This window comes from Halichoerus grypus, chromosome 4 (assembly GCF_964656455.1).
Source record: "Halichoerus grypus chromosome 4, mHalGry1.hap1.1, whole genome shotgun sequence".
Taxonomy (NCBI): domain Eukaryota; kingdom Metazoa; phylum Chordata; class Mammalia; order Carnivora; family Phocidae; genus Halichoerus; species Halichoerus grypus.
In genome coordinates this window covers 111706214-111728494 of record NC_135715.1, presented here as the reverse complement: position 1 = coordinate 111728494, position 22281 = coordinate 111706214, and the positions used below count along the sequence as shown (strand labels likewise).

The window sequence follows — 22281 nt, the reverse complement described above, 5'->3', positions numbered from 1 at the left end:
GATTTATAGCCTACACATGTGTTTTGTTTTTACTGATGGTTGTAACTAGGGACACCTGTAAGACAGAGCCAAAGGGGAAGAATTAAAAATAAATGGAAGAAAAATGTAATAATAATAGCTTCAGAACTTGATTTGAAGCCTAGTATGTGAGACTTTAAAATTCTCCTTTCCTGGAAAATGTTTTATCATTTAGCTTATGTAATTTAGCATACAGTATGAAGGCTGAAATATAACAACATTTTTTAAAGGATTCTTTCAGTATTTCCAACGGAAATGTTGAGCTAAGTGTAGAATTTGTGGGATCAGTTCGCTTATAAATAATGATCCTTTATGCTGGCATTGGGAAATCCCTGTTCCCACAGCTAGTTCAATAAAGCAATTAATATCAATAAATGCTGAAGAAAGCAAATCTCTATTCACTTTTGTCTGGATTAGTTAACATGAAAAAGATCCTATCCCTCTCCCGGAGTATTTAAACTTCCCACAGGACGACATTCTAATGAAAGGTAAATAAAGTATGTTTTTGACATATGTTCCTCTTGTCATACACTATCTACTTATCATAAGATGGTTGACCTTACTCCTCCCTACAGAAATTTTTACTGTGCTTTTTCACTTAGGCCAGGCTCTTGTAACAAACTTGTATTGTAAATATACCTTGGCGTTTTTTTCCCCTAATATCATTAAGTTTGCTTTCTGTTTAATTTCCTTAAAGAAAACATAATTTCCAAAATTGAGATATATTTTGTTTCAATATAATGCTTTCACATTCCATGCAAAATAGCTCACGCGAACTCAGGGTTTACAGAGGATATTTGAAAGAAAGAGAACTTGATGTGACAGGGCATGTTTTAGTGAACCTCTTAAAAACAATCTACACAATGAAAAAATGCTTTGTCAAGGTGATGGGTGAGATCTAATTGATCCCATTGATAGATAAGGATTTGTACATTCAAACTTCCAAAGATCAGTATTCAGTAAACCAATGACATGGAACAGCCTGAACTTTCACTACATTTCGCTAGATTATTTGAGATTTCACACACAAGCAGTAAAAAACTTAAAAGATATTATCCTGTAGCGTCCAAGAAATGCAGAAATAAGGTAAGAGTTGAAACGCGTTGTTGGCATAAGAAACCCATGGCTCATGCTTGATTTATAACACACCCAGTTTTGTCAGAGTTGGCATGCATGCACTTTTTCTGACAGTATGGTGATAACATACTACAAGAGTTGAAGCTGCCAATTCTTACACCTTCATTCTACTAGCAAAGAATTTTAAAACAAAATTTCAATATTACAACAATACCACACTGCTTTGTTTTTACTCTCAATCTGATAAACCTATTCTGCCTGTTTATGAATTTGAAAAAAGAGAGATAGCTAACTTTAAATATACTTAACTAAATAAATGTCCATATACTTGTTAAGTGCATATACACCAAATTTATATACAGTTAAAATTTGAGATGAGGTGCTTATTACTAAGTCATAAGCAGGTAATAGTTTAATTTTGAAATGGAGTAGTCATCTCCAACCAGCACCTTAAAATTCAAAAACATGAACATAGGCAGCATTATTACTCTCCTTAAAATAAGTTTAAAAAAAGTGCCTTCTTGTGATGGGAATTGAGTAAGTAAGAAGACAAAATTTTGTACAGTAGTTACATTTAAAAGTTACATTATAGTAAAGCAAGGTTTTTCTGAAGAAGTTCAAGATTTGCTTCTGCAGTGTTAAAAGGATAGTTTTATGTGGATAAAGGAGTTATCAGAAGAAAATCATACCATATGGAAAAATGAGAGGACTGTTAGCATTTATTGTTGTTCAACTTTCACATTAGTTTGTTCTTTAAAAGGGTTTTATGTTTAATCCAATTAAAAGTATACTTTAAAACATTTTATATATAAATTGAACTATGTTCAAAAGTGGATAATATTCTTGATGTTTATATCAAGGGATTGCTAATACATTAAAGTACAACATGTATTATTTAAACTTTTTATTTTGGGATAATTGTAGATTCACATGCAGTTCTGAGAAATAGTGCAGATGATCCTGTGTACCATTTACCTAGTTTTCCAGTGGTCATGACTTGTATAACTAGAATACCATTTCACAAATAAGATATTGACATTGAAACCATCCACTGATCATTTTCAGATATCCTCAGTTTTACTTGTACTCATTTGTATGTGTGTGTGTGTTTAGTTCCATACAATTTTGTTATATTTATATGTTCAAGTATCCACCACCATGGTCAAGGTACTGAAGAGTTCCATAACCACATTCATCTCTGATGTTGTTCTTTTATGAAAATGCTCACTTCTTTCTCCCCCTCTCATCCCATCCTGACCATTGACAATCACTAATCTGTCCTCTATTTTAAAAAATTACCATATTAAAAGTCTTATATTATTGGATCATACCAATGTAGCCTTTGTTACTGGACTCTTTCACTTGGCAAAATTCACTGGAGAGTCATCCAAGTTGTTGTGTGTATCAAAAGTTTGTTTCTTTTTATTGCTGAGTGATATTTATTCCAAGATATGGATATACCACTGTTTGTTTAGCCAGTCATCTGTTTTGAAGGACATCTGCCCCTCCCCAAGTTTTGGCTATTATGCCAAGTGTCAGCAGTTTTTCCTTTCTTTTATTGAATTCTTGTATGATTCTATTATACTCAGAGAGCATACTCTATATGAATTCAATTATTTTAAATGTGTTGAGGCTTGTTTTATAATCTAGGATATGGATGCTTGAAAAAAATGTATATTCTGTTGTTGGCTGGAGTGATACCGATGATAGATGATAGATAGATAGATAGATAGATAGATAGATAGATTGATTGATAGACATAAATTAGATCCTGTTCATTGATTGTATTGTTCAGATCTACCATATCCTTCCTGATTTTCTGTGTAGCAGTTCTATCAGTTGCTGAGAGGGGAATTTTTAAGTCCCCAACTATAATTAAGAGTTTGTATATTTCTTTCTTTAGGTTTATCAGATTTTGGTTCAGTTTATTGTGACTCTTGCATGTACATTTAAATCATTAGATCCTCTTGGTAGATCGTTTTATTCGTTTTATCATTTTGTAACACCCTTCTTTCTCACTAGTTAATTTTCTTTGCTCTGAAGTCTACTTATATAATAGAAGTATAGCCATTCCTGTTTTTTTTAAAGTTAATATTTGCGTGGGTATTTTTTTTCTATCCTTTTATTTTCAACTATACATGTTGTTACATTTGAAATGAGTTTCTCTTAAATAGCATATAATACAGTCATATTTTCTTATTGACTCTCCTGATCTCTTTTAATTGGTGTGCTTAGACTACTTATATTTAAGGTAATTATTGATATTTGAGAGCATAAGTCTGCCATTCAATTCTGTTTTCTTGTTTCTCTGTTTCGTTTTTTTTTTTTTTTTTTTTGGCTCCCTGTGGGATTTTGAATATTTTTAAGGATTCCATCTTGATTTATTTATTGAGTATATCTCTTTGTTTAGTTTTCTTAGTGGGTGCTCTAGATATTACTATATACATATATAGATATATACACACACACATACACACACACATATATGAGTTATCACACTCTAGTGGTATCAATATTTTACTGTTTTCAGTGAATTGTCTAAATCTTAGTTTCATTTATGTCTCTTTAGCTTCCCCACTTTTAATTTTAATTTAATTTTTTTTTAAAGATTTTATTTATTTATTTGACAGAGAGAGAGATAGCGAGAGCAGGAACACAAGCAGGGGGAGTGGGAGAGGGAGAAGCAGGCTTCCTGCCTAACAGAGAGCCCGACACGGGACTCGATCCCAGGACCCCGGGATCATGACCTGAGCCGAAGGCAGACGCTTAACGACTGAGCCACCCAGGCGCCCAAGCTTCCCCACTTTTAAATATGATCCTTGTGAGTATTACATAGTGTTATAATTTTTATATCATCATCAAATATGATTTATAAAACTCATGAAGAGAAGAACAGTCTGTCTTATATACCCATATTTTCACTCTTTCTGTTGTTTGTCCTTCCTGATGCTGCAAGATTCCTTCTTTTACCACTTTTTTTTTTTTTTTCTGTTTGAAGAACATCTTTCAGCCATTCTTTAAGTGTAAGTCTGCTAGTTACAATTTTTTTTAGTTACTTTGTCTGAGAATGTCTTTATTTCCCCTTTCTAAAGGAAGAGTTTTTCTGGGTAGAGAATTTACAGTTGACAACTCCTTTCTTTCAGTATTTGTGCAATGTGTCACTTCATCTTGGCCTTTGCATTTTCAGGTGAGAAACTTGCTGTAATTTTGAAATGGCATTCCCCCTAGGTAATGTGGTATTTTTCTCAAGCTGCTTTCATTTTTTTTCTTTGTCTTTAATTTTCAGAAGTTTAATTATGATGTGTCTTGCTGTAGATTTCTATAAATTTACCTTATTTGGAACTTTCCTAGGCTCTTGAATCTTATGTTTATGTCTTCCACCAAATCTGGGTCATTTTCAGCCTTATTTCTTCAAATACTCCATCAGTCCCATGCTCTTTCTTCTATCCTTCTGGAATTCCAATGATACAAATGTTGGATCTTATGTTATTGTGTCACAAATCTCTGAGACTGAGTTAATTTTTTAGAGGGTCTATTTTCTTTCTTTTGATCAAATTGTAAATTCTATTGATTTCTCAGTGATTCTATTTTCTGCTACTTATATTCTACTATTGAATACATTAAGCAAGATTTTATTTTGGTTACTGTATTTTTAAGTTATTTAATTTTGATTTTGTAACTCAAATTTTTCTTGAGACTTTCTATTTTTTTCTTTGTTTTAAGAGAGTTTGATATTGCTTGCGGACACATTTTTATGATGGTTGCTTTAAAGCCCTTGTCAGATAATTAAAAAGTTTGGTTCACCCTGGATTTGACATCAGTTGATTGTCTTTTCTCATTTAAGTTATGATTTTCCTGGTCCCTGGTATGATGTGTGATTTTCTTATTGTATTTTGGACATTTTGACTATTACTTTAGAATACTGTGGGACCTGCTTAAATATTTTATTTTACCAGGCAGTCATCTCTTTAGGTTTAGCGTACAGATCCTGTTCTATATTTGAGGACCTTGGTTCAAATTGAAATTTAATTCACAAAGTGTTTGTGATGGTATTTTGGTCAACCTGGTTTATCTGTTGAGACTGAGACCCCACTAGTCCCTGTTCATGTAGCCTAAGTGAGAGGAAGGAGATTCTATAGTCTTGGCCGTCATGTGTCTCTTGGCCAGGGAAGGGATTCTATGGCCCACAGAGACAAAGCAATTTCCTATAGCAGGTCACTTGTGGTAGGATACATCATCTTGCTTGTGCCACCCAGCCACATGTTGTCTCTTGGTGGGGAAGGGGAGTTTCAGATTCAATAGAGAAAGAGAACACTTCAGCTGACCTCTTACTGTCCACAAGGTTCCTGATCAATCCACCTTGATAGTGCTCCTGACTAGCTTCGAGTTGTTAGCAGGACAATCCAGAGGAGAAGTGAGCCTACCTATGCCACTTTTATTGTTAGGTTGGTAGTTAAGAAATGAAGTGAATGGGTCATTTTTTCTTTTGGGTAGTGGGTTATAAGATGTCCTGCCACTTTGTGTTCGTATAGTCCTAGAATTTCTAGCCAGTTTTCCTTCTTCTTTCCACTTTTCAAGGTCTTCCTTTGCCTGCCTGTTGCATTATTTCCAGCATTTATAGTTGTACTTAGTAGAGATGAAGGAGAGATAAGTACACTTGATCTTAGCTATCTGGGGTGTGACACAGTGTATTTGAATTTTTAAAAGACTAATTTTTTTTCAGAAAGTGGATAAAAAATATTCCAACAGGGTATATAAAAATTGTAGAAACAAAGGAATATGAGAAATAAGAGTTGGAGAGATAAGAGTAGGTCTGATGCTGAGTATGCAAGACAGTAATTGGAAAAAATATTTCAGTGTCACAAGTAATTTCATACCTTAAATAATAAAACAGCGTACATATTATGTACATAAGGAGAAAAAGAATCAGAAACTGAATATTTTGACAAGTGTCAAGATAGTAGTGATGTACTATTTGTGGTAGTTTTTGTAATTTCCCTAAATCTTTAAAACATGGTCAAAATAAACTAAAAGGAGTAGCTACTAGTGCAATATTTTTTTTGATTATGTAATCATTGCTTATTGGCACAGTTCTAAAAATGATTTTAAACTGATTCAAAATCTAATAGACCAAGATTAGCATAAACTACCTTGAAGAAAAAACTAAAATTAGAGAAATTATATGGAACACATAATAAGACATAATAAATCTAGATAATTTGAAACATATAGGTCAAAAAATATGCAAATGAAACAAAATACAGGAGTCATGTACAGTCACTTGTTACATGTTGAAGGTAGCACTGCAATTTAGGGAGGAAAAAAATTCAATAAATAGTGTTAGGTCAATTGAGTATTCAAATAGAAAAAAAAAACAAAGGAGCTTTGGCCTATATTTCACAGCATATTCAAAGACAAATTCCAGATGGATCATCATCTAAATTTGAAAGGTAATATATTAAAGACACGAAGAAGTAGGCCTTCATGAATTTGAAACAGGCAAAGATTTTTTAAGTAGAACAGAAAAGCACTGACCATTAAAGAAAAGATTTATAATTTGGACCATATTAAAATTTAAAAATTCTGTTTATCATAAGACAATATTAAGAGAGTGAAAAGACAGGCCACGGAGTAGGAGAAGAAATTTACAATGCATATATACAATGGACTCTTAGGTAGACTGCATAAAAAGTCAACCCAGGGTGCCTGGGTGACTCAACTGGTTGAGCAGCCAGCTCTTAATTTTGGCTCCAGTCATGATCTCAGGGTCCTGGGGTTGAACCCCACATGGGGCTCACTGGAGCCCAGCACTGGGGCTCATGCTCAGTGGGGAGTCAGCTTGAGGATTATCTCTCTTCCTCTGCTCCCCCCCAACTCATGTGCATTCTCTCCAAAATAAATAAATAAATCTTAAAAAAAAAGACAGCCCAATCAAAAAATTGTCAAAAGATTTGAATACTATTTTATTAAAGAAATTTGTCCAACTGGTTAATAAGCACATGAAAAGTTGCCAGATTTCATTATTCATCAAAGAAATTAAAATTAAAACAAAAAATGAAATATACTACACATTCACTAGAATGGCTAAAATGAAAAAAAGATTGAAAATATCAAATGATGGCAGAAGTGTGATGCAACTGGAATTCTCATACATTACACTTGATAGTATAAACTACAGAACTAAAATTAATTCTTTCAGTTTGTAAAAATACCTGGCCGTACTATGGATATAGGCATACACAGAATCCTGTGACTCGGCAATTCCATCCCTAGCCTCACATATGCATACACAGGCACCACAACACAGGCAGAAGAATATTCATAGAAGCTTTGTTCATTACACACAAATGCCCATCAACAGAAGAATAAACAAGCAACCAACAGTGTATTTATATATAAAGTATCACAGAGACAAAAAAAAATTTAGAAAAAAAGAATTACAGCCACAGACAACATACAGATATAATTTCAAGCAAAAGAAGCCAGATACTATAAAGTACACACCCTATGATTACATTTGTTTAAAGTGTTAAAAAAAAAAAAATGAAAGGAACCGGCATGATCTCTATAAAAAAAGTCAGAATATTGGCTTAAGTTTGGATGTTTATTTCTTGAGAATGGACATGACTGAGGCTTCTGAGTTCTTCACTATGTAAACATTTCTTGAGCTATACACTTAATACTTATGCACATTAGTGTATGTACACTATAACCAATTAAAATATTTACAGAAAAACTGCCTACTATTACTTGAAAACTATATCAAAACCACTTGTGAATGACTATTAAGATAATGTGCAGAGAAAAGAGCCAGAAGTGTTTCTAAACATTATTTTATTTCTATTCCACATTAAAAACAAAACAAAACTGAGGAGGATATAAGTAATTAGAAATTAGAGGATGTGGATTTGAGTCAGGACTCCTCTGTTTACTCATGATAAAATACAGCAGGTCACAACAATCAGCATCAATTTTTTTCATCTGTCAAATGTAAAGTAAAACACCTGCCTCAATCAAAATTTTATGGATGGTAGTATCTGAAGGTGACTTACAAAGTGTTGTAAGTTTAAAAGTGTTGAACTTTTAAAACAAATGCAATTTGAGATAGGTATTTCATGTTATTGAAACACTATCGTGTCATGATTTGGAATACTTAAAAGAATAAGAAGAATGTTAGGTATTCTGGAAAGGGGATTTAGGAGGTAAAATAGGGAAGGTACAACTGACCAGTCTTTTAAGACATTTCAATGCAGTTTATACAATTGAGCATAGAGCATTTTCACTTGGAAGACCATTTCATAGTCCTGCTAAACTCATTTTGTCTGAAATAGATATCTTTGTACATAATTCGGTTCCCCTGTCTTCTGATCCCTGTACGTAACCCAGAGAATTGCTGTCTGCCAAGATACCCCACCTTCTAACCCTACCTCCTTCCTTACAGCTCCCTTCACTCTCTTGCATCTACATATTAACTGCCAAATCATTTTTTAAAACTCCCAATCTTTCTCAAATCATCCAATTCTTTCCTCTATCTTATCACTACTTGATTCAGACTGCCCTCACCTCTCATCTATTTTTATACAATAAACTCTTGATTGACATTTCAGCATCTATGAGCGTCTCCACACTGTGGCTGAAGTCAACTGGCAAAACAGATCTCGTCACTGTCATATAAAAATTCCTCCACTGGATGAGAAATGCCTTTAAGATGAACACATATTCTTGGACAGAGCAAAACTATTTTTCATTATTAGGCCTATGTTGTCTACTTTCAAATCTGATTCTTATAATCTTGCTAGTCTGCCATTTGCCCCTCATCAAGAATTTTTCCTCAGGCCCACTAACTTATGTGGATTCTTGGAAAAAAACAATGATATTTCAATTTAGAGCTCTGTTATATGTTTCCTTTGTCTGGACCCCTTTCTACTGCCCTTCATCCTCTCTTGCATCCCTTCACAAACTTTGATGCATTCTCAGGTTAGACATCACAACCAGGAAGCCTTCTCCAGGCAAAGCTGGGTGTGGATACTCTGTTATGTGCTCTCATGGTAACTTAGTCTCCCATCAAACAATCTTGCAATTGCCTGTCTACTGGTGGGGCCCTAACCAGAAAACAACCCCTTCAAAATGCAGGCTCAAAACCCTTGAATCTCCTATATCTGAGAGAGTACCACATATTTACTAGGCATTCGATTAAAATGTCTTAAATGAATGAATGACTATATAGGTATCAAATTTTTGGTGCAGTCTGAAGTTCTGGCACTCTTTAGTACCCAAATAGGTATAGTGAACTTTCAGCAGGATGGAGATGTAATAGGAAGGGAACTTGGAACTCATTGAGAGGAATGATAGTGTGGGGAAAAAAGTCACAGGAAAGGTGGGAGAGTAGATGTCTCTGAATGATTGATGGAAAATGACCTTCCTAGGTACTCTAAGTGAAACAAGTGCCTTCTCCTTTACTAAACTGCATAGAGTTGTTGTGAACATTTTCGAAAATAAGCTAAATAGAATCCAGAAAGGAGAGATTGTTGGAAGGCTTCCAAGAATATAGAGTAGTCTGTGGAGACTGAGAGTTAATGGACATTATAGCATAACTATCAGGAGGGTGAATTACAATCACATTGAAACCCATGTGAAAAGACTTGACATATCTGTAGTCACCACAAATGAGATAAAGAATACTGGTAAGCAAGAATATAGCTGCATGTGGGTAAAAAATAAGCCAAAGAATTACTGTATTAAGATTGAATATAAATTGTTATTAATAATTTTAATTAGGGGTGCCTGGATGGCTCAGTAGGTTAAAGCGTCTGCCTTTGTCTCAGGTCATGATCCTGGAGTCCAGGGATCAAACCCTGTATCAGGCTCCCTACTCAACAGGGAATCAGCTTCTCCCTCTCCCTTCACCTTGCTCCTGCTCTCTCTTTCTTGCTCTCTCACTCTCTCTCTCTCTCAAATAAATAATTAAAATATTTTTTAAAATTTAATTTATTTTAAAGTATTTTTAAAGTTCTGGTGATGCTCTAATTATAGTTATATACGTGCATGTATTATTTCATGTAACAAACTACTTTTGGGATGAACATATTCTATTAGTCAGGATAAGTGATGTTGTATTGAAATAATACATAATCCCAATGTTTTAGTGGGTTTCATAATGGAGGTTTATTTATTGCTTCATGCTTAATGTCCATTGTGGATCATCAGGGAATCCAGACTCATTCTATTTACTCAGGTACCCAGATGACAAATGCTCTGTTTGGACATGACCTTCCATGATTATGACAACACAGAGAAATCATTCATTGATTCTCAAAACCTTCTTTTGAGATGATGGTTGTCATTGTCACTCCTGTTTCATTAACTACAAAAAAATCATGTATTCTACCCAACTTCAAAAGACATGGGAAAGTGAAATCTTACCAAATGCCTGCATGGAGAAACAGAATATTTTTGAACAGTTCTAATGATAGCTTTGAATGGATCACAGAAGTAGGGGAGTGAAAAATCTTATTCTGGGCCCTAATCAATAAAATGATACTAAGAAAGTAGAGCAGAGAAGGAAATTTAGTCTTTGAGAAGTGGAATAAAAGGCCATTGTGAAACAACTAGTCATTGGCAGCGGTATAGCTAGGTTTTAGTTTCAAAATCTTCCTTTCATATTTTTAGTAGTATATCCTACTGCTTCCACTTTCACATACTTTAAAAAGGGATCAGTGAATTCCATATTCCTGTGGCAGTCTGTAATTTTGTTTTGTATCTCTCAATACTCTCCTCATCAACAAATTATCAGAAGAAAGCTATAGGGGCGCCTGGGTGTCTCAGTTGTTAAGCGTCTGCCTTCGGCTCAGGTCATGATCCCAGGGTCCTGGGATCGGCCCCGCATCGGGCTCCCTGCTCATTGGGAAGCCTGCTTCTCCCTCTCCCACTACCCCTGCTTGTGTTCCCTCTCGCGCTGTGTCTCCCTCTGTCAAATAAATAAATAAAATCTTAAAAAAAAAAAAAAGAAGAAAGCTATGGATTAAATGGTACCTTGTATATCAAGCCACTTTGGTTTCATAGGTATATAATTATTATTATGTTTAAGAAAACTTTGGTGACCTTCAGTGAGGATATTTTTAAAATCAATATTCAAAAAAAAAAAGCATCATTTTTGCTCCCCCTACCCCCCGGAGACAGATTTGCTTAAACTGCTTAGTTGGAATGGACCAACCTTAGGACAAGTAAAGGTTTCTAACTAAAAGAATGATTTATAAAAACAATCAAATAAATTATGCTTGACTCATATTCTGCATTATCAATGGAGTGGAATGTTAGCATCATCCCATAACTGTTCCTATTAATCTCCAGTCTGAGATGTTGAGCAAATCATCTGCTTGAACAATGATTCAGGAACAACTACTCTCAGGATTCTATCTAACATTATAATTTCAGGAGTAAGAGATAGGATTATGAAACCTAAAAAAATATCACTTGTACATTTAGAAAATAATGCCACATACTGGGAATATCCACACTTGCTATACCCCCTTTTAGTCCAAAAAAGCTTGGAAGAGATTTAACTGTGATACTTAATCAATCACAATTTGCTAATGATATCAAAGTGGCAGATTCAAGTGCACTTTAGATCATTTGAAAAGCCTTTTATTTTTCATGTATCCCTTTTGTCTGGTGTAGAATAACCTTTAAAACTCTGTCTCAACCCTCTCTTCAGTGCAAAGACAGAGACTAATCACAAATGGGAACTGATTGCTGTTCACCAAACTTGAAATAAAATGCAGGACTAAAGCTTTATATGCAGAAAAGATAGAGTCCTCTTATCTCATATTGAATATGATTGCTGCTTCTCTCCCCACCCTTTGACACTCATTACCATATTAAGGACATCTTTACAGAGAGGGGAAGGAACTGTAGATTTAAATTTAAGAGTCATATTAGTTCTACTAAAAGTTCTTTAATTTTTGTTTGTTTTACCTGATTTAAGTCTCCATATGTCTCTTCTTTCTCTAATTTTCTTAGAAATTATGGCATTGGCACGATCTCCACCTGAAAATAATTTAAACTCCTGGATTGTTTATGAAAATAAAAAGTGATTTAATTACCCATTGCTGAGTGTCTTGCTACTTTTCAGAAACACATATGTACAGAACTCTGCACTTACTGTCCATATCAGAGATTGCACATAGGTTCCCTTTGGGTTAGTTCATGCCTACCAGAGCTTTTATTTGGCTTGTAGTGTCTGTGTGTGTGTGTGTGTGTGTGTGTGTGTGTGTGTGTGTATTCTACACAAATACATACTATATTAACATAATCATCCAGATTTTTGGCTTCTCTTGAACACAATCAAAAGATCCAATATCCTGTCAGAGAAATTGCTTTTCTTCTATAAGATCTACCCTCCTTGTATATTGCTATTTTCCTCTACCTAGCCCTTTTTACCCATGAGTGTTTTCTTTCTAATTTCTATAAGCAGTTTTGTTGGTCACCCTTGCTCTATATAAATAACATTACTCGTTCATCAGTGTTATGGGCTCAATTGTGTCCCCCTTCCTAAATTCATACATTGTATCTCTAAGCTCCAGAACCTTATAATGTGATCATATTTAAAGATAGGACCCTTATAAATGTGATTACATCAAAATGAGGCCATGAGGGTGGCTATAATCTGATCTCATTGGTGTGTTTATGAGAAGAGGAAATTTGGACACACATAGAAACCACAGGCAGATATGCACAGAGAGACACAACCAGGTAAAGGGGCACCAAATGGGCAGCCATCTGTGAGCCAAAGAGAGAGGCCTCAAAGGAAACCAACCTACTGACACCTTGATCTTGGACTTCCAGCTTCCAGAAGTATAGGAAAATAAACTTCTGTCATTTAAGCCATCCAGTTTGTGAAATTTTGTTATGGCAGCTCTAGCAAACTGATATGCTCAGTATCACACCCCCACAAAAAAACAATTTGAATAGTTTTTTGCCATTCTGCAGAATCAGGATTTTGTTTCTCACCCAATTGGAATGGTGTATGTTAACATTTAGAATATGATGTTCTTACAAACACCCTTGAGGAAGCACCCTGAAAGGATAGGCCATTTGCCTTTCAGAGACCCAAAGGTAACGAGAAAGGACAGATGTGCCTTGTTTAATAGCAAAGCCAGGACTGAGAATTGAAAGACCCATTTCAAACATGAGCCTCCAAGCAACAGTCACAAGGAGTGAAGGTACTATTTGCTGTAGAGCTGCATCTCATGGGGAACTGCATATTAATACTTCAGAAGGGGTAACTTCTTACCAACGCACAGAATGAAGGTCATGATTTCCCTGAGGAATTCTTCAGAGGAGGGCGGCTAGTTGAAAAGCATCATAAAGGGAAATTGCAAGTAACCAGCATTTAGATAATACAGGTGAGATAGGTCTGATTCCTTAGCCCCTTTCCCTTCTTGCTCCCAACTCCAGGCAACTAGGGGTCTGCTGGGACTAATCCTACTGGCAGTTCTTCAACTTGTCCAATCTATTCTAACACTCTGAATATCTCTGGGCACTGCCTAATATATATGCACACTCCCACCCACTTCATGTAACCTCTTCCTTATTCTCATTCCCAAACCATTCCATACTTCAACTATTTTTCCTCTGTTTCTCTTTTTCAAAAACCTTCTATTCTCTGAAATAGCATACCCCAGCAAATCAACTTCTTAACATAGTTGGCAACACAATATGTGGGGACCTGTGTCAAATAAAGATGGAGCCCCTATGCTTAAGAATCAGGAAAAAAGTACAGTAAAAAGTACTAAAATAAGCCTTTTTCTTTTAAAAATATTTTATTATATACTTATTAACAATGGATACATCAGTAACAACAAACTTGCAAAACAAGATTGCAAAAAAATAATATTTTGGTATAATTTTATATAATACAATAAATAATAATACTTTATTAATGTGACATCTTGATTGGTGATAAGATTTTTCTGGCTTACTTTTCAGAAATTTTGTATATTTAGCCATTAACTCCTTTTCAATCAACATAATTGAAGGTGACTTTAGTCAATCTTGGCAAATGTAAGTTTGCAAATACTTTTTGATTTTGAGAAGACTTTCTGCTGGTGCAACTGTTACTAGAACTCTTCATAGTATTTTACAGGTTTTGAAAACATTGGGATACATTTCTGATAAATTATTTTGGAATATAAATTTTAGTATGTCTAAGGCTGATAATTCTTGAGAAACAGTTTTTTTTAGAGACAGTTAACACTTCATATAAATCAGTTTCAGATGTCTGTTATAACTAATAATATAAATCTAATATAATTAATATTTTAAATGTGAATTGATATAATAGCATTTTAATGTTTTCACTGACATTTCCTGTAACTACTGGTTATTGTACAAGAGACAAAAATGGCTTCATGACTTGTATATAATTCAAAATTTCAAAATACTTGTCCATGTATTTTATAGCTATAACTTCAATTACAAGAAAACAGCTTTGCGCAGTGGCAGTATCGTAGCCAATGAGGTTTATCCGAGGTGCGATTATTGCTAATTGATAACTTCAATTACAAGAAAACAAATAGTTTTAAAATTGCCTTCTTCATTAGTAATTGATTCATCCAAAGTTTCATGTAAAAATATCGTTCTTTTCTGTCAAGTGTGGCCATTCTAAATTTAATTTCTATTACATCTGTGGCTCTGTGCTTTGAAATACGGCAGCAGATTGTAAACTGAAAAATTCTATTATGTTTCTTTCATCCTTTACTGCAATGTTTATGTGGACATTTTTATTTTCTGATAATGCCCAGACAACATTTAGTGCCTGATAGCTAACTTGGCCTGCACAGGGGTTCAGGCCAGGGCTTTGCTATCTGTGAGATGCTGCAGGCACAGACTTGTGGGCTTGGTGCTGCCCCATTCAAAGCCCTCCTCTCTCAAGGAGCCACAGCACCTGCCACCATCTCTCACCGCGATGGCTGCTGTTCTGGCCCTTGCTTCTGCCAATCTAGACCTGGGTCCACACCTGGCCACTCCCGTGGGGCACTGGAAAGACTAGACCGCCCTAGGTGTGTGTTTGTGGTGCCCTGGGGTGTATGCCAAATGCTTGGCACATTATCTTTCCCGCAGTCCTGCTCCTCCTAAATTCTTAATCCCATCGAATTGAGACATCATGCATTCAGTTGCCCAAGCATGTTGTCCAAGCATTCCTTTGATTCTTTCTTCTCTTACACATCCTCTCTACCAATATCTAAGTTTTCTTATCTTACTGGAATTGTCAGCAGTATTTAACATAATTGAGTACACATATTTGATCGATATCCTCTCTCACTTGCCTTTTAGGGCACTACGCTTCTCTTATTTTCTTCTCCCACTCACTGGTGTCATTCAATCTCCTTTGGGTTTTCTTTTCTTCTCCTAATCTCTTAATGTTGACAAACCCCACAGCTAGGTCCTTAGCTCTCTTCTCTTCTCTATCTGCACCCATCCCCTTGGCTGTTTCATGGCTTTAAATATTATCTCAGCACTGATGACCATCACATGACGTCTCTAGTCCAGACATCTTTCCAAAGTCCAGATGCATATATCCCACTCTGCTTGGATGTTCAGTAAATGTTCCAAACTTAACATGTCCCAAACTAAACTTCCAATCTCCCCTAAAGCCTGCTCCATGCTCCCTTTTCATATTTCATTTAATTACAACTCCACTCTCTTTGCTAGTAGGTCAAAAAGGGTATTGTCCTCACACTTAATATCCAGGCCCTCAGGAAATCCTATTAGCTTGACATTTAAAATAAATCCAGCTTCTGGCCACTTGTCACCATTTCCACTTGACTTCCTACCACCACCCCAGATATAGCCACTACCATCTCTGGCCAGAATTCCTGCCATAGTTTCTTAAATTTTACAGTTCATCCTTGTTTCCCTACAATCTAATCTCCCTGAGCCAGTCACTATTAAATCTCTAAACATGGAAGTCCAGTCATAACATCCCTGCTCAAAACCCCTAAATGTCTTTCTTTCTTGCTCAGGCTAAAGCTGATGTACTTACAATGCTCTACCAGGACTTTAGTGATCTGGATTCTATTACCACTTTGACTCCTCTGGTCCTCATGTTCCTCTAACATATTAGGTGTGCTTCTCCTGCCTTAGGGCCTTCGTGCCACCATTCCCCCCCGCCTGCTATGCTGTGCCACCAATTTTCACATGACTCACCTTCTTCAAGTCTTCTTCAAGCCATCTGTCCTTTGGCTCACCAGGTTTTGCACTTATTCTAATCTGCCATTCAGGTACCACAGAGCCCTTTTCTACATTTCCAATATCTGCAGGCAGGTATGGCCATGATCGACTCTCCTTCTTTAATGACCTTGAGAACTATGGAGGTGGCAGATCTTGGTAAGTAGCCTCTTCAAGTTTAGAGACTGCAAATGTTCCTTTTTTGGTGGTCTCTTCATGAATCTCTAGGAATTTGCTTTACAAGAGCTATGTATGTTGCATTCTCTAAGGATAACTTGTTTTGCAGAACTGATGACACAGAATCCAACAGAAGACATTGACTGCTCTTTTGCCAACTGAAGTCAATTTCTGTAGCAGCTGTGCAGGGAACCCTCAGCTGCTATTTGATAGCAGCTCTTATATTTAGGTCCTGCTGTGTAAATGATGTGGGTGGCTATATTAAATCCTTTTGTCAATTTTGCTTCACCTGTTCAGCAACCTTTAAGTTTTTGGAGTTCCTCTTTCAAATCAGGACCCACAGGCAGGAAGATATTTTCTGCCACAGGATTCTTATCTGTGAGACATTCACTGCTGGTATGCACAATTGTTGTATACGTCGGTAATGTCACATCTCCTTGCCAAAGTAGCACTTTTTCACTGACATCCTTATTATTAAAAAAAAAAAAAGTGATTTAATAGTGTCTTCCTGAAATCTTTCAGTTGCAGTATTAGAAGCACTTAATTCATCTTCACACAAGTGGCCAGCTCTCTGTACCCATCTACATCCACAAACTGGAAAGGTGCATCTACAGTATCTATGGAATGGAAACTTCAGCTTGTCTTTTTTCCAAATTCCTCCACAATTCAGTATTCACTGGAGATTTTCGAGCATTCTGCTGGTCTCATCCGGCGGCAGGCGAGGCAGGTGAAGCTCCTTATGGAAAGTGACCAAGCATGTCAAAGTGTCTATCACATAATAAAAGCTCAATAATTATTTTAATTACTTTCTGTACTTCTTCCTTAACTTCCATAATTAGTCATATGGTTGTACTTCTCATACTTCATTATAATTGCTTGCTCACTTACCAGAACCCTTCACTAAACTATTAGTTTTTTGAGGGCAAGGAATATGATGAGTTTGCATTCATTCTCCCAGAATCTATAAATGAATGGGTTGATTGAATGAAGCCCATATAAATTACTTGCAGGGTTCTACATTAGTGGACAATTTCAAGCATTGGGTGGATAATGATTCAGGAAGTTATTATAAAAGGAATTAGATCAAATGGCTCAATATCCACCCCTATGCCTTACATCTGTGAATGGCAACAGTGCTACCTATCAAAATATACTTCATATTTTGAACACAGAAGTACTGCAAGAGTAGAAATTATTAAAAAATGATGTATTATTTTCAGGTTACTAGATATGTTAAGGCAGAAAATAGACTAGTTATTTTAAGAAATTTGTCAGCGGGCGCCTGGGTGGCTCAGTTGGTTAAGCGACTGCCTTCGGCTCAGGTCATGATCCTGGAGTCCCTGGATCGAGTCCCGCATCGGGCTCACTGCTTGGCAGGGAGTCTGCTTCGTCCTCTGACCCTATCCCCTCTCATGTGTTCTCTCTCTCTCTCATTCTCTCTCTCAAATAAATAAATAAAATCTTTAAAAAAAAAAAAAAAAAAAAAAAAAAAAAAAAAATAAAAAGAAATTTGTCAGCAATGGTTGAAATAAAAATGTTTCTCTTAGCATTGCATTATCCAGAACTATTAATTTATCACATATTAATTTCTTCAAGTATATTAGTGTATCAAACATTACTATGTAAAAAGAGAAACCAATGATTGTAGATTAATTTAGAAAATATAATTTTATAGGCACATTTGTGTGTAAAAGCATAAAGCTGTGAAAAATTCATAAAAACCTTTATAAAAATAAAGCTACACATAATTATCAATGATTACAAAATTTAAGAAGAGGAACATGGTCATAACTTCCCAGAGAGCAATTTATCAATTTCCTAGGTATCTTGCAGGAGATTTCCTAATTTTATCCTACTGTAGTTGTAAAATTTAAATCCAAGTTATAAGGTATGTCTTATTCCCTAATGACAAAACTTTAGATTATATGAGATGAAAATTTTTATGATATTAGAACAAATTCATATCAACATGAGGGTGGAAACATTTTATATTTGTGCAATTTTTCCATTAATTATGTAGAGTAGGGTTCTTCAACTGGAATGCAGTTGGTGAGATGAGGTTCTATGTTATCCATGTACCATGCAGAACTTTTTGCATTAAAGAAGTGTTCTTTATGGTCCAGTATGGTAGCCACTAGCCACAAGAAACTATTTAACACTTGAAATGTGTCTAGTGCAACTGAGGAACTGAATTTTTAATTTAATTTAATTAAAATGCAACTTGAACCATATGGTGCTAGTGGCTACCATACTGGATAGTGCAAATCTAAAGAAATTTCTCATATGTTCTGAACTGGGCCAGAAATTAATAAACATTTCTAATCTATCTCTATATTACATGTGAAAATACATTAACTGGTACATTTCCTCACATACTGAACATGGTGCAAGAGTAAAAATCTTTTCAAGATGCCATTTGTATAAATCTGAATTTCCTTGGAAAGAACCAGTGATGAAATTTAGATCCATGAAAATTAGGCTGCTTGCATTATAACTATTCATTATTTTGGCATACAGAGTGTGACATGATGTAACCCTACATCATTACATGTGTACATATATTTATATTATGTCATCAGTTTGAATTGTTTATCTAAGAGAAACAGCTATTTTAAAAATGCAGATAAAGTAGTGACTAAAATACTTCTTGGCATCCATTCTATTACTGCACAGGTGTCACTTCCTGTAGTTTCATAAGACACATAAATGATGAAAACAAAAATGTGTTGGGAAAGAATATGACATAAAATTGATTTTTAAAAAAGCATAAGCTACAATCCTGGTATTGCTAGAACTGATGTTTTCACAGGTGGGAAAAAATGTTTACTTGATATTTTAGAACATATTATTATTGAAATTGAACTAGATAATATTTAAGTTTTGGAAGTATATGCACATTATCTCATTAGCCTCTTAAAGCAGGTGTCATTAAGTGAATACACTTTGGAAAGTTAACTTACAAATGTTACCAATAAAATGTGTTAGTATTGACAAATCAGAATAGCAGTTAATTTGCTATCATTTTATAGTCTCTACCTATGATATCCATCATCATTTTGGATGTTCAAGTAAGTAAACCTAACTAAACCTAACCAAATAGGCAAATATGTCTGGGCACTACTTCTAGGCGTTTTGTCGTTAGACAGAATAGACGGCTTCTGTGATCCTAGATTTTAAATTTATGTTCCAAACAGACATACATTTCATGGATAATATAAACAAAACCAATGATATTCTTTACCACTTAGCAATGCATTCTTTAGTGAAAGTGGGATTACTTTTAAATATTATATTTTAAAAGACAAAGAAGAAGTTGAACCTGAGTAAATACAAATAATGCATATAGTTATTGAACTTCTCATAATACCTCTTATAAATATTTTCTTTCAACATGGTTTCTACCCTGCATACTGTGATAAATTTTTGATACAATTTAAAATAAAGTACACATAAAATGCAATCATAAAATTAAAAAAAGAAAATGTAAATGACAAGAATTTGGAGAAATTAAATATTCCAAGAACTTAGGCTAATACAGTTACTGTAATTGAACATGAAATTTAGCTCAAAGTTTTCTAGAAATAAAAATTAAAAAAAAATAAAAAGAAAGCCCCAAATGTCACAGTGTTATAGATGACTATGGTATTATAAATATGAAAGTGGATGAGTAATTTGACATTTATAATATTGTCTTTTATATTAAAATAAATGTGACAATAGAAACATTATTTTTCTCAAAACTGAATTCTAGAAGTAATTTATTAATAATCTTTATGTGGTCATATTGAACAACATGATGGGAGATTTCCTCAAAAGTGCTTTTGCAGAAGATGCAAGGACATATTTCACGTGATCATTTCACTTGGATGTTTTATTCTAAGGAAGTAGGTTAATGATGTCCAGGTATATGGATTTTTGGTTCTAAATTGATTTTTCATAAAGCTTAGAAATTAGAAGATAAATGTTTAGTTAGCAAGTGTCTCAGTCATCCTTTTTCAAATATAGATTCTCTAAGTTATACTTCAAACAGGAAGATTGCAGGAGCCCCAAACTGAACTGTAATAAATGTATGGAGACAAATGTGTATTTTTTTTTTAATTTTTAAAAAAATATTTTATTTATTTATTTGACTGAGAGAGACAGAGAGATAGGGAACACAAGCAGGGGGAGCTGCAGGCAGAGGGAGAAGCAGGCCTCCCAAGGAACAGGGAGTCCGATGCAGGGCTCGATCCCAGGACCCCGGGATCATGACCGGAGCCGAGAGGAGATGCTTAACTGACTGAGCCACCCAGGTGCCCCGACAAATGTGTATTAACAACATTAACAATTCCCACTCTTTGTGCAAACTGTGTGTCATAGCACAGTATTTATTCTCTTTCAAAATTATAGTTTATTCAAAATAGAGGGAAAAATTCTTATATATGTACAGGGATAGATCACAGAATCTATTCAAAACTGACTCAAATATTTCCCAATCAGTAGTATGGGCTCTGCTGGATTAACTGAATAAATGCTCACTTGACAAGCTGGATTTCCACATCATAGAGCACAGACTAAATTAATCTGTCTAGAAAAAAATTGAGAGCAGGTATGATTATCCACCTTGGCCATTAAATTAATTACTACTACACATTGGAATATATAACATTTGCATGGTTCTACAAGGATTTAATTAATATGTATTCCCAGACCAATATTTGAATGACTACAGTATATGGTAATTATAATCAAATATCACTCTTTAACTTTTATTTTCTTTTTGGTTATTTAATAATTCATCTGGAATTTTTGATACAAAAATAAAAATCTTCTGGAAAAAACAATATTCTGGTATAGTATATGTGACTCTACGGACTTCAAGGAAGTTTGGCATCAAAAGCTATTTCTTGCATTTATTCATATTTTCCTCATTTGACAAAAGCTATGCTTTAAAATGGTCTTAAAGTTTACTCATCTTTTGTTTATCTTAATATAAATTACGTATTTGAATTTCTGTCTCTTTTGTGATAGGGATAATACTCAAATTCATGAAACTTCCATAAATTAACATTTGGATGTTTATTTCTCTGTGCCTCAATATAACTGGATACATACTTCTATTATGGAACAGTTATGCTGAATTTTATTTGTTCATAAATTTGTCTTTCAACCTTAGCTGCAAACTGGAAGCAATTGCGAAGCTTTACAAATACTGATGCCTCGACTCCCTCTAACCCAAGATTCTGATTTAATTGATCTGGGGTCATATCTGAGCACTAGTAGTGTTCAAAATTCTCCCAGCGATTCTTATGTATGGCCAAGTTGAGAATTACCGCTCTCAACTGTAAGATTCTTAAGGGTAGGAGCCATGGCTTATTCATCCTTATATTTGCTTAACACAGTGCCTGCCATATGTATTTAATTTCAGAACATATGTTACTGGGTATTATCCAATAATAAAAACCCAATCAGGTAGTTAACCTCACAAAGGTATTCCAAGTCTTTTAAACAGCCAAATTTTTTGCTATTCTCAAGACTTTAGGTTTTTCTCTCAGCAATTTTCATTTTCTTTCTTAGGATGAAAATTTATCAATTTTTTTATCCTTCATGGACAAAACAGAAAACAAGAAAAAATATGCTATCATGTTACCTACTGAACAAAAACTAAATATTGTGATTAATTTCTCTTATTTAAAAAAATCATCTGGCCTCTCCCTTTTCAATATGATCTCTCCTAACTCCTCATTCCTTCAGTATTTACTTTACAATTAAATAAATTATGTTCCTAAATGTCATGTACAC

At 34.7% G+C, this 22281-nt stretch overlaps 2 pseudogenes; one reads left to right on the top strand and one right to left on the bottom strand.

Annotated features, from left to right (window-relative positions):
• Positions 1 to 2237: 2237 nt before the first annotated feature.
• Positions 2238 to 21849, bottom strand: LOC118537896 (ganglioside-induced differentiation-associated protein 2-like; annotated as a pseudogene).
• On the top strand, positions 14581 to 14711 carry LOC118537917 (U4 spliceosomal RNA; annotated as a pseudogene).
• Positions 21850 to 22281: the final 432 nt, after the last annotated feature.